Raw genomic sequence first — 11,655 nt, 5'->3', positions numbered from 1 at the left:
GGTTGGCTGGTCAGATACTGTTCACAAAATGTCAAGAATGATCACTTTCGTAGTCAAGAAATTTACAATGTTGAATTATAACTTACCAATAGGTCACCGGCTATGATTATATTGATTACATATGTTAGTTATTGATAAATCGATAAAGATTTATTATCGTTCCCTTGCAATAGATGCCTAGAAATATGTTTTGTATTATTTGAATTCTCATCCACCAAACATCTGAATAATTCAACAAACTACTGGTATAGTTTTCTCCACAGTGACAGAACTACCAAGTCATCATTGGAGGGGTCAAATAAATTAACAATTACAAATTTTTTTACCCGTGGTATTTTATAATAGACAATAAATTGACTAATTACAACTTTTAGAACAGAAAAATGAAATTAACAAAAAAATGTATGTAAAACGATATGTTTTAAAAACATTTAATGATATTGATATCGAAATTCTAAATTATATGGTACCCCATTCAATTAGAATTTATTTATGAAAAATTTAAAGATGGTACTTTATTCTTTTATTAAATTGGGAGGCCATGTATAGAAATTTTTTGTGTTTATCACAACAATTTATACATACTTATAGAATAATATAAGGAAAATATGACTATTTTTTTTCCTCTAATACATAGATGTATTTTTTGGTCATTTACCCCAGCTATAAAATCTGATTTGAAATATAGCATAACAAGTTATTTAATACCGAAATTTTTGTTGGTAATTGGTACCTTAATTTTGAAACCAAAATCTTTGGTTTTGAAGTTAATAACGCGTTTAACCGATTTGACCGACTGAGTGACATCCATAACATTATTACTACTACTAGATTAGTAGGGTGTGTGTGTGTATATATATATATTAATGAATTTGACAAAATATATCACATATTGTTAGGTAACCCGGTAAAAGATCATTTGGCAACTAGTTTTATTGAAAAAATGGATAGAACTCTATGTCATGTGTGCAAATAGCTTGAAAAATAAATAGATGGACCCAAAGTTTACGACAATTCATGAAATTGCGTAAAATGAATAATATTGTTTATTCTAATATTGAATAGCTTGAAAAATAAATAGATGGACCCAAAGTCTAAAAAATATTTATTGTAAAGTTAGTAATGCCGAAAATTGAAATATTGAAATTGATAAAAATGATTGAAAATTGAAAATTTTAGTTGGTCTTGAAACCGAAAGTTTTAGTTTAGAAGTTGATAATGCCTCTAACCGATCTGAACCGACCAAGTGGCAGTTCTAACTTTTTTGGTATAAAAAAAAGCGAGTGAAATTTACACTATTTATTTCACAATGCACATTCTATATTTCTTTTTTTAATATCTTAAATTTATCTTTTTATAAAAATTTCAATCAAAAAGATAAAAGAGTATATATCTCATTCCCAAAAAAAAAAAAAAAAAAATAATCTTTATTCGTATTTACTTCTCTACACTGGATATTCGTACTTGACAAACCCATATTTGCTTGAACCCATACAATGTCGGGCACCCGTTCCAAAAAGCATGGGACAAATACAAATGATAGATAGAGAGAGAGGGCAGAGCATTCACGTTTCCGATTCCCAAGAAGATACACAAGCACAGTAAAACCAACCCATTGCTTCTGCTACTACTCATCCCAATTGGCTTGCTCCTTCCTCTGCGTCACTTTCAGTTGCCCACTAACATGCACCACCACCACCACGGAACATATTACTCGCATGCCCTCCTCCTAAATGCACTCCCCATCTCTTAAAACCCAATTCTTTCAATTTCATTTGACATAAAAGGGATGGGGTTTGATCTTGAATCTGTTGCAGAGGCAACCTCAGGGGCCATTGGAGCTCTGGTCAGCACCACCATCTTGTACCCACTTGATACCTGCAAGACCAAATACCAAGCTGAAGTCAGAGCTCAGAATCAGCAAAAGTACAGGTTGATTGATTTTTCAACCTATCCCTTCCACATAAGTAGTACTTGATTTTACTTCTTTGTGCATTTATTTTTTTCTGGGTTTTTCTTGTAGCTAATTTTGTTGCTAACTGCTTGTATGTAATGAGCGTTCTTGTTGCCCAAATTGCAAATTTCAATGGGAATGTCACTGTAATTTGTCATGCAGACTGGCTTTTTCAAAGGTTTTGGCTTTTGGGATGGTGTATTACTAGAGTTGATATTGTTGTAGAGTGTTCAGCTGTTAGTAAGCAGATACATATCATGTTCATGTTCTAGATTTAATGTATGGCTCTCTCATGTGTACAGTATCTTAAAAAGTATCCACAGAAGGTCTCCTATATGCTCATGTAATGTTCTTCTATTTCCCATTCCTTCAAAATGTTCTCTTTTTGCGATAACCATGTTGATAAGAATACACTTACTAGTGTGATTAAACTTGTTGTTTGAATCAATTTTGTCACTGAAAAAGTTTGTGCTTGTTTATTCTGGGATTTAGCAGTTTTCTAATTTGTACTATGATAATACCCTAAAATTCACTCTAGACGTTTAGGAAGGAATCTTGATGCACAGCAGGAATTTGTATCCATTTCAGATTATCTTGGCTTGAAAAATCTTGTTGTGACAACTGCCTTTCCTAGTGATCCATAGGGCATGTCTTCCTTTTTCTTTTTCTTCTAAATTTTAATTTCTCGGATTTGCAGGAACATTTCTGATGTTTTCTGGGAAGCAATTTCTACCCGTCAGGTGCTTTCATTATACCAGGGCCTTGGGACAAAGAACCTGCAGTCCTTTATTTCACAGTTCATCTACTTCTATGGATACAGTTTTTTTTAAGAGGTTGTACTAGGAGAAAAGTGGAAACAAAACCATGGGTACAAAAGCAAACTTGATAGTTGCAGCATTGCAGCAGCTGCTGGAGCTTGCACAGTCATAGTGACAATGGTGAGTCATCGTACACTTTCATTTTCAGTTTCAAACGCCTGTTAGTCCTGGGCCATTTAAAGTCAAATAGACCATTTGCAAACATATGTTATCAGCAACAAATTCCCTTGGAGCCCACGTAGTGTCCAATGTGTATCTTATTTGTGAAATATGGTTTACAATATTCAGATTTCTGAATTTTAATTTGCAGCCATTGGATACAGTATCATCAAGGATGCAAACAAGTGAGTTTGGGAAATCCAAAGTACTCTGGAAGACCCTGTCAGAGGGAACTTGGATTGAAGCGTTTGATGGTCTTGGCATATCACTTCTTTTGACTTCTAACCCATCAATCCAGGTACTTGAGTGTGCAATCTAGGTTACATGTTTTCTTTTGTTTGGCACACCATATAATGTGTGCCTCACATAGTCACATGTATTACTTGGTTCTGTTGCAATTTAAGATAAATGAAGTCATGATTATCTATTTTCATTATTATTTTGTCAAGAAGTGAACTTAGGTTACATTCTTGCTTGAAGAGGTTAAACGCAACCTTTAGCTATTACTTAGATTTTCCATCTTCTTTTTTCAAATGTCTGCGCAACTATGATGTTTAGCTTGAAAGAAAAGAAACTGAAGTTGAATCCTGGACTTCTCTTTTTTGCAGTATACGGTATTTGATCAGCTGAAGCAAAGGCTATTGATTGGGCAGCTGAGCAAAAGAACAGGTACAGAGTCATCTCCAGAAGCTCTTTCTGCTTTTTCTGCTTTTGCTTTGCGTGTGGTCTCAAAGTGTATCGCGTCTTGCTTGACGTAACCAGCCAGCAGGTGGATAGTCAATTCTCTTTCTTTTTCTTTTTTTGAATAAACTCGCAATCTTTCTTATGCAGCATAAATTTATTATTAGTGTCCTTCAAGAAAAAGATTAGCAAATTTTAAACATTGATACATGCTGCACCATTCTCTATCTTTTGGTACGACTTCAACGATGAAATTGGATTATGACTTGCAACAAGAGGAAACTGAAACCAGAAACAAATGAAAACCAATATCAAACGCAGCTCGCTGCTGTCATGCTTGACAAAATTAGTCATCCTTTTAGTCCAGGTTTTCTTTCAAAATAACAAAACCTTCAAGAAAGGGAGAAAGGGGAATATAGTTCTCAGTCACCAACTCTGCTTTCTGACCAGCCGCCAGAACAATTGGTGTTGAGTGGGTTTGGAAACCAGTTATTGTTTTTGGATGGCCGCCTACCCAACAACATCTTTTCCCACTCGAACAGGGACAGACAAGGGTTTGAGATTCTCGTCCACGGTCAACAACATTCTTGGCTGCACCGCCATAACAAGATCGTAGAGGACATAATGATACTTCCCCAAAATGATGGCTTTCATATCAAGATATGCGTGCAGCATGACCAAGAGCTGCTGGTGATAGCAAGAAGCAGTCGGAATGATATGGATTTAGAGTTGATAAACCCATTCCCAAATGTACAAGACCTTGAGCAATGCGCACACAGAAGAGAAGGTTGGCATCTTTGTAGTAATAACTTGAAAGACTGCGCAGCATGGCAGCTATTCTGGCATTATTGGTTCCTGCACCTATCAAACCTAAGGAAACCACTGCAGCCATTGCTACTTCTGAATCTGCATCATGGCTAAGTCTGCTTAATGTGTCCAATACATTGACCTTTGGTTTTGATATGCAAAGGAGATCAAGGGCCAAAGGAACTGCCTTCCGGATGCTTTGTTGTCCATACTGTAGAAGATGCTCTAATGGACGAATTGCCATTTTAAGTCCCAATTCTTCAGCCACTGCTATCATAGCAATTCCAAGAACAGCAGGTCCCTGGTGAGTTTCACCCTTCTCCTCAACATGTTGCGAACAATGGCCGAGAAGGGTTTGAACCTTGAGAACATCTCCTGTTCCAGCATAAGCACAAGAAAGCAGAGTCATATCACAATGTCTACTGATTTTTTCATTAAATGTTTGTGAAACTTGAGCAGTGGCTTCAACATTATCTTGCTTCCCAAGGTACACAAGGCCAAGGCTAACCTAAATTAGGCGAGCAAGGAGGTCTCCCAACTCTGCGTCAGTTCGGTCCATTAGTGCGAGTGTGATAGCTTGAGCTACCTCTTCATTGCAGGAACCAATGGATATCAAACCCCCAATGAGATTGCACTGAATGTGACCACATCAAGTGGAACTTTTGCGTCATTAAGTATCGGAGTCAACTGTCTACCTATCTGCTCATTCTGCGAACCAGCATATGCAATCCCTAGTCCCATTATTGCACCAACATGGATAGATGGATCTTCTTTATCTACATATTCCCTCAAAATCGCCAGTTCGGGATCACATTCATGTTTGACACCGCAACCCTAAATTCCAATCCCTAACAAGGCACCAGTAATTAATATAGTGAATCAAATTCCCACAAAAAGGAATCCGGATAAAACGACTACTTATCAACAGGAATCAGGAATGAGTTGGTGGTTGATGGGCTCCATTGACTCGTAATTTGGAAGTGGTTTGGGGGAATTGCTACACAAATAGCAAGAACCGTCTTTGTTTATAAAATGGGAAGGCGAAAACAAAACAAGTATATGGCTGTACATGGAGTCATCTAAAATCTTTCACAAGGGATATTTTACAGTTACAATTGTACAAGAAGCTGAAGCTAGCTAACCGGTGGCACAACCCAACTCGGAAACCTTGGCTCAATGAACGTGTCCCAAGAATATAGAGCAGTTTTTCCATGATCTACTGTGAGAGTCCCAGCCTCTAAGTCATAGATACATATTAATATTTCCCGGCGTCGAGTAGTATGTATAAAGTATATGGAATTTGGTTGGCACCTCGGAATTTTCGATGCCAAAACAGAGAATGAATGTTGATGTTCATCAATGAATATAGCGTCGTCTCCAATACCGTTTACCTCAACATGCTGCACCATGGAACCACCATCTTTTCCGTCCAATACCACCTTGTAAACCTTGAATTCCTTGTACCTATATAATCTTCGAACATGCAATAGTTCTCCCTTAGTTGATTCCACAAGATATTCCCTATAGGCCTTAGAGCCTAAAGAAGGCGCAAGTATAATTTTCTCTGGAGGATATCTGCAATGAACAACCATGGCTGTCTCAGTATTCAACTCCTCCTCCTCCTCCTCCTCCTCGTCGGAAGAGTAATAATAGTCACTAGAGCATTCAGACAAAAAATCATTGGAATAGTAACCTATTGAATAGTATCCCTACATCCAATAGTTGTCCATTACTTGACTCCAGACTCCAGAGTAAGCTCTCTATCAGCATCAGAATCTAAGCCCAATGGAGGTGCAAGTTCTAATTTGTCTAAAAGCTTGCTGTGATCATTCAGCTCGAGTGAAAAAACCGATCCCCCCACTCCAATTGCATAGGCTTGGCCTCGATGAAATATAGCATCCTCAAAGCAGACACCATCTCTCTCAGTGTAACAAGTCCAGAATTTTTGGCCTGCTTTAGTGAGAGCCAAAGGTACAACCCCTTTATTTAAAGGGGCCTTCTTGAAAATTAGAACCATTAAGTCGTCCGGATTCAAAATGGGATCAGCAGATAGTATAATCCTACTCCAACAATCCTGCTGCATCAAAGAAAAATGGAAAGGAGGGAGAGGAATAGCTACGTTCATGAACATGCATGTTCGCTAGAGTTGCAGTGTATACTGCCTCATGCGATGACCACCCTCTCCTAAACCACCAACCATGAAAACTGGATACCAGATCAAGACAATTATATATGATTATGTACATGCTCAAGACAAGGCACAGGGAACTCAATCTTGCTGTACTCTTTTCGCTGAAAAACATCATAAAGTGTTAGGTTATTGTGAGGTTTGTATTCGGAAGGGACCATGAGCATGGGACATAGTGTCTGCGGACACCGGTTCGTTTCTCGATGGTATTGTTTTGAGACCGCACACCACTCCTTGCAAAACTGCAGCGAACCAAACATGGTGCATGGATACAAACAACTTATCAAGAATCAGAAACAGATCGAAGGGATTCTGGAAGATTTGCCCAATCTGATGACGAATCTACTGATTGCTGGGTACGTTCCTTGGAGGTGAGAGCCATGTTGATCAGAATCAATGTTCCAATGTAGAGATCAATGCTATACTGGCCTTATTTATAATGTGCCAATACATTCCAATTAGAACAAGGAAATCCAGTCATTAAAGGAAACCGGCCAATTCCTATAACTCTATAAGAATAAGAAAATCATTAAATCCCTCAACAACTAGGAAATTCTGATGACGTGAAACTTTTAGATCATCTCAATAGTGTTGTTGGATATTAACCATAGGAGACCCAAGTATCGGTACGTAATTACTAATTTACTTCAATTCAATGAGGATAAATAAGGAAGCTAGCTGTCAGAGAATTCCTATACTACTTTATGGGCATTGGAGCATTAAATCATATGATTTTGGTCATTCACATTGATGATTTGATGGAGAAAATTCACTTTGATCGATCAACAAGCAAGCAATTATATGATTTATATCTTTCAAATAGGCTTTCTAACTAATATCTCCGCAAGTGAAATTAGATGATATCGCAAGTGAGATTAGATGATATCTCATATTTTCATATGCTAGCTGCTTGGAACCGTTGGAAGGATACAAATTATGCCAAAATACATTAATTAGTATCTTAGATTTAGAAACTTGGATTTTTTTAGTTTAATGTTTGTAATTTTTCCCTGAACTATTAACTCATGTCTCAGTTCTTCAACATGGATAAATTATGTGATAAAGCGCGCTACCTATTGTTTCTTTGAACTAAACTTCCACCACCATCAACAAGCAAGTACGAAGCCAGAAGCAGCTCATATCAGAAATTCGCATCGTTTGGGAAAATGATGGGGATAAAATTCTCATTCTCGTCTCTTTCTGTTAATTGATGCCAAATCACTACCAAAACCTTCTCAGTCGCAAAGTTTGTTTTCGTGTATGGTAGCAGAATTTTGATGAGCAAGGCCTAAGTGACTAATTTGTCCCTTTGTCTAGTAAGTGAGACTGTGCCAAAAAAAAATTCGAAGGACGACAAGCCTTAAGAAATTCCTTGTAATGTCCCCAAACCTCTAAATATTGGTTTAGAGGTTTAGGTTTGAGCTTTGGTTTGATATCTGTCTTCTTCACTTTGCTCATGTCAACGATTAAGTCTTTGGGCTTGAATTTGGTCCCAAGTCTAACATCATCCACATGCTTAAGATTAACGGTGGACTATTCCGTGGTTGATATTAGAAGAGGAGTCCAATCTGCTTGTACAATACTACTATTCATTGGCTCTACACTATTAATTATTTTACATTAGGGGGGGTGTATTGTATATGGAATTTAGTGGAACTTTTAAAGAAATCTATGTAATTTAAAAGTCTGGGTGGGTGTATTCAATATAGATTTTTAGCAGTCCATGAAAGTCTTGAGGAATACAATTAGGATTTTTAAAGACTTCATGAATTCCACCAAAATATAGGGGTATTCAATTTGGACTTTTGAAAATGAATAAAAGTACACATGTATTCAAAATATCATTCATACTTATGGAATTAGAAAATCATGGACAATCATGGACTTTGTAGTGTCATTATCAAATGGACGCAACCTCCTAGTGGCAGGATGAAACGAAGTGTCGCCAGAGGTTGTTCTGGTCGGCAGCATAGTGGGAAAGCTGGTTTTATTGTGTTATGGCTTTGTATGAGCTTTGTCTTTCCGTTATGTCACTTTTGTAAAGCAAATGGTGTTGCCCAGATGTCTGGTATGTCAACCCTTGCTAGTTGGTGCATGTTTGAATACATAGGATTAGTGGGAGCTTTTGCTACTATTCAGGATGTTCTCGTGTTACTAATTGTTCGGGGTTTAGGCTTTACGTCCCCCCCCTTTGTATTCAGCAGTTTCATTAATGAAGGTTTGAGGGCAGCCGCACCGGCTATTCTTTTTTAAAAAAAATTATACATACCAAACTCCAATAATTTGCCAGCCTCCAGACTAAAGATTTGAAAAAGTCTATCAAAGTTTCCTTCTTTAAAAAAAAAAAAAAAGTCTATCAAAGTTCATCTCTTTGCGCGCCGAAGAGGTTGGTCCTTCATCATCTCTCTTTCTTGATTTTTTGTCTTTTCTCTAATCTTGTACGATATCAACGTTTTTTTAATACTCAACATATTCATTGTAGTTGTTGAATGTGATTTTTTTTTGTTTTTCAATTGTGATACTTCGAACCCTAATAGCAATAAATGATTTATGAAACCCTAAATTCAAATATTGTGGTCTACCCCTAAAATTTTGAGCAGTGTTGGTATGACATACTAAATTTTATCTTACTAGTTATTCTCATCTATTTGAATTTATATTATGGTTCAAAGAAAGGTTGAACAATTGAATTTCAATTGACTGATTATAGATCAAGACATTGACCACCAATATTATTATGATATATATTAATCGGCAAAAACAAAATTGATGAGAATAATTGATCATAAACATCAAGTAATCTATATTGTATCTTTATGTTGTTTTTTTTTTTTTGACAGAGTAATAGAGATTTCATTTAATCCCAAAGCCAGAACGGCACATACAAATAAACCCTATATGCTTGTACCCTAAATCAGTGGTCAAGCAGGTAAGGGAATACGGGTACGTACCATCCACTAGTACAATGATGCTCATTTGAATTTTACGAGCCTATACAACGACAAATCTCAGCATACACTAAGAAAACTATTTCGAATCTCCTTTCGTCAATACACTCAATTGTGGTACTCCGGGAGATTCATTAACTGGTGTAAGAAGAAACCATAGAAATATAGACTAAAGCCCACTAATAAAGCAGGCCTAAATTGGGCCGAAACCCACTACTTTCTCCGAACAAACTAGGGAGTTATTAGAATTTAAAAAAACCTTAAAAACCCTAAAGCCCAAAAGAAAACCCTAACCCAAGGTCCACCCATGGCCCAGCCCATTCCAATCATCCCTTCCCTGTGCAGCACCGCTGTACACACCAAAACTCGCCGCCACAAGCAAGCCAGAGCCACGACGCCTGAAGGAACGATCACCAAAAAGCACCGATGAAGCCTGAGCAAGCCAGCCAAACTTGGATCGCCGTCTCAAGCAGCTACCAGCTCCCCCCGAAGTAGCCATCCCCGCCGCCGAAACCCACTTCACGCCGTGAATCGCCTCCCTCGAGATGATGTCCATGGCCTCCTTGGTGTAGAGAAGTAAGATCCCGAACTACGCCGCCACCACAGTCAAACCTCAGGCCAGAAATCCCTAAGCCAATAGGGTACTAACCCAAAACCATTCCCGTCCGGCAAACGATACAACAACAGCGAGACAAAACCGCCAACGCCGTCGTCGACCGCCGCCGAACGAGAGGAAAAGATCACGGGAGTCCGCCTTGCCTCCGACGAAGTTTTTCTTTATGTTGTTGGGAGATTAGGAATGAGAACAAACTAGTTAGACAGAGTAACAATCATTCATTTGAGTCAATTTCTATTAGAAGATTCTTGAGTATTGAAGAGGCAACGAGTTATTATCTTGTTTTTTGTTTGGGCTGCATTGGTTTTGTTTTTTATTTTTATATTTTGTCCATGCTAGGAAATCTGTAAAAGTCATTCATAATAAAGTGTATAGATTTTCATGAATCAATAAAAGTCTGTTGGTAAAATCAATGATTTTAAGAAATCAATAACAATCTATCAACTTTTTAAAGAGTCTGTGGACTTTTCAATAAGTCTGTCACTTAAAAAAAGTCTGCACAAATCCAAATACAATACAACCCCCTAAGTTGTCCTAATCTTGATTTTCTCGGCTTGATAGATGAGAAGATTGGCTAGAATTAGAATATGAGGTCAAAACATGGGATAGCATGGGCCTCAGTTTCTTGTACTATTGTTTTCCTGGGCTTTTAGACCATATTTGGAAATATAAGAGAAAGTTCTTGACAATGTCATTCACCCAGTTGCTGTAAATGAGTAATTATATATAGGATTGTGAAGAGTGTCGTGTGTTCTTTGTGTTCTTTTGGCCAAAGTGAATATTATTTTGAATGCCAATACTTGGCAAGCTTAATCTGTCATGGCGGTTTTAGCCCAGATTGTGAACAAAATCGGACAACCTTCCATAACCACCATCACTGAAAATGGCAACATTTCCATAAGCTTAACATCACTCATAATCATCCCCGTCATCATTTCCTCAGTTGTTTTGTCTTATAAGTTTACATGAATATTAAACGTATTAACTAACCACTGCAAGTGGCCTAGTGGTTCTTGTCTAGTTGGGTGTGCTCCCCAACCTAGGTTCGAACCCCGAAGCTGTCAAAGTGGCCAGGCACTGTGCTGCAATGCACAGTTGGAGCATTTCACATGCGCCGAAGGGGTTTATCTTGGGCCTAGGAAGCCTTTGGGTTCCCCTTGACAAAGTCAAAAAAAAAAAAAAAAAAAAACGTATTAACCACCTAGCAAGCTTAAATATAGAGTTGTAGTCAAGAAGAGACTTGTTGGGTGTTGTAGACTCATCGTATATATGGAAGGGATGGAAGGGTGGTAACCCTTCATGGAGTGCTGAAGCTGAGAAGTTGCTAGTCGGATGTTTAGGCTTTGCACTATGATTTCTTTGCAAGATGAAAATGATAAGGAGACTAAAGAGACGTGGGATACTTATCAAAATATGGTCCAAAAGCCCAACAAAACAGTAGTACAAGAAACGGAGGCTCATGCTATCCCATGTTTTAAAAGATT

The 11,655-nt window shown here is 37.7% G+C and overlaps 2 pseudogenes; one reads left to right on the top strand and one right to left on the bottom strand.

The window, feature by feature from the left end:
* The first annotated feature begins 1,515 nt into the window (after window positions 1–1,515).
* Window positions 1,516–3,841, top strand: LOC133712572 (peroxisomal adenine nucleotide carrier 1-like; annotated as a pseudogene).
* A 117-nt stretch (window positions 3,842–3,958) lies between these two features.
* On the bottom strand, window positions 3,959–6,325 carry LOC133712571 (26S proteasome non-ATPase regulatory subunit 2 homolog A-like; annotated as a pseudogene).
* Window positions 6,326–11,655: the final 5,330 nt, after the last annotated feature.

This window comes from Rosa rugosa, chromosome 5 (genome assembly GCF_958449725.1).
Source record: "Rosa rugosa chromosome 5, drRosRugo1.1, whole genome shotgun sequence".
Lineage (NCBI taxonomy): Eukaryota > Viridiplantae > Streptophyta > Magnoliopsida > Rosales > Rosaceae > Rosa > Rosa rugosa.
Note: the sequence above shows the minus strand (reverse complement) of the source record. Positions and strands in the feature narration are given on the sequence as shown.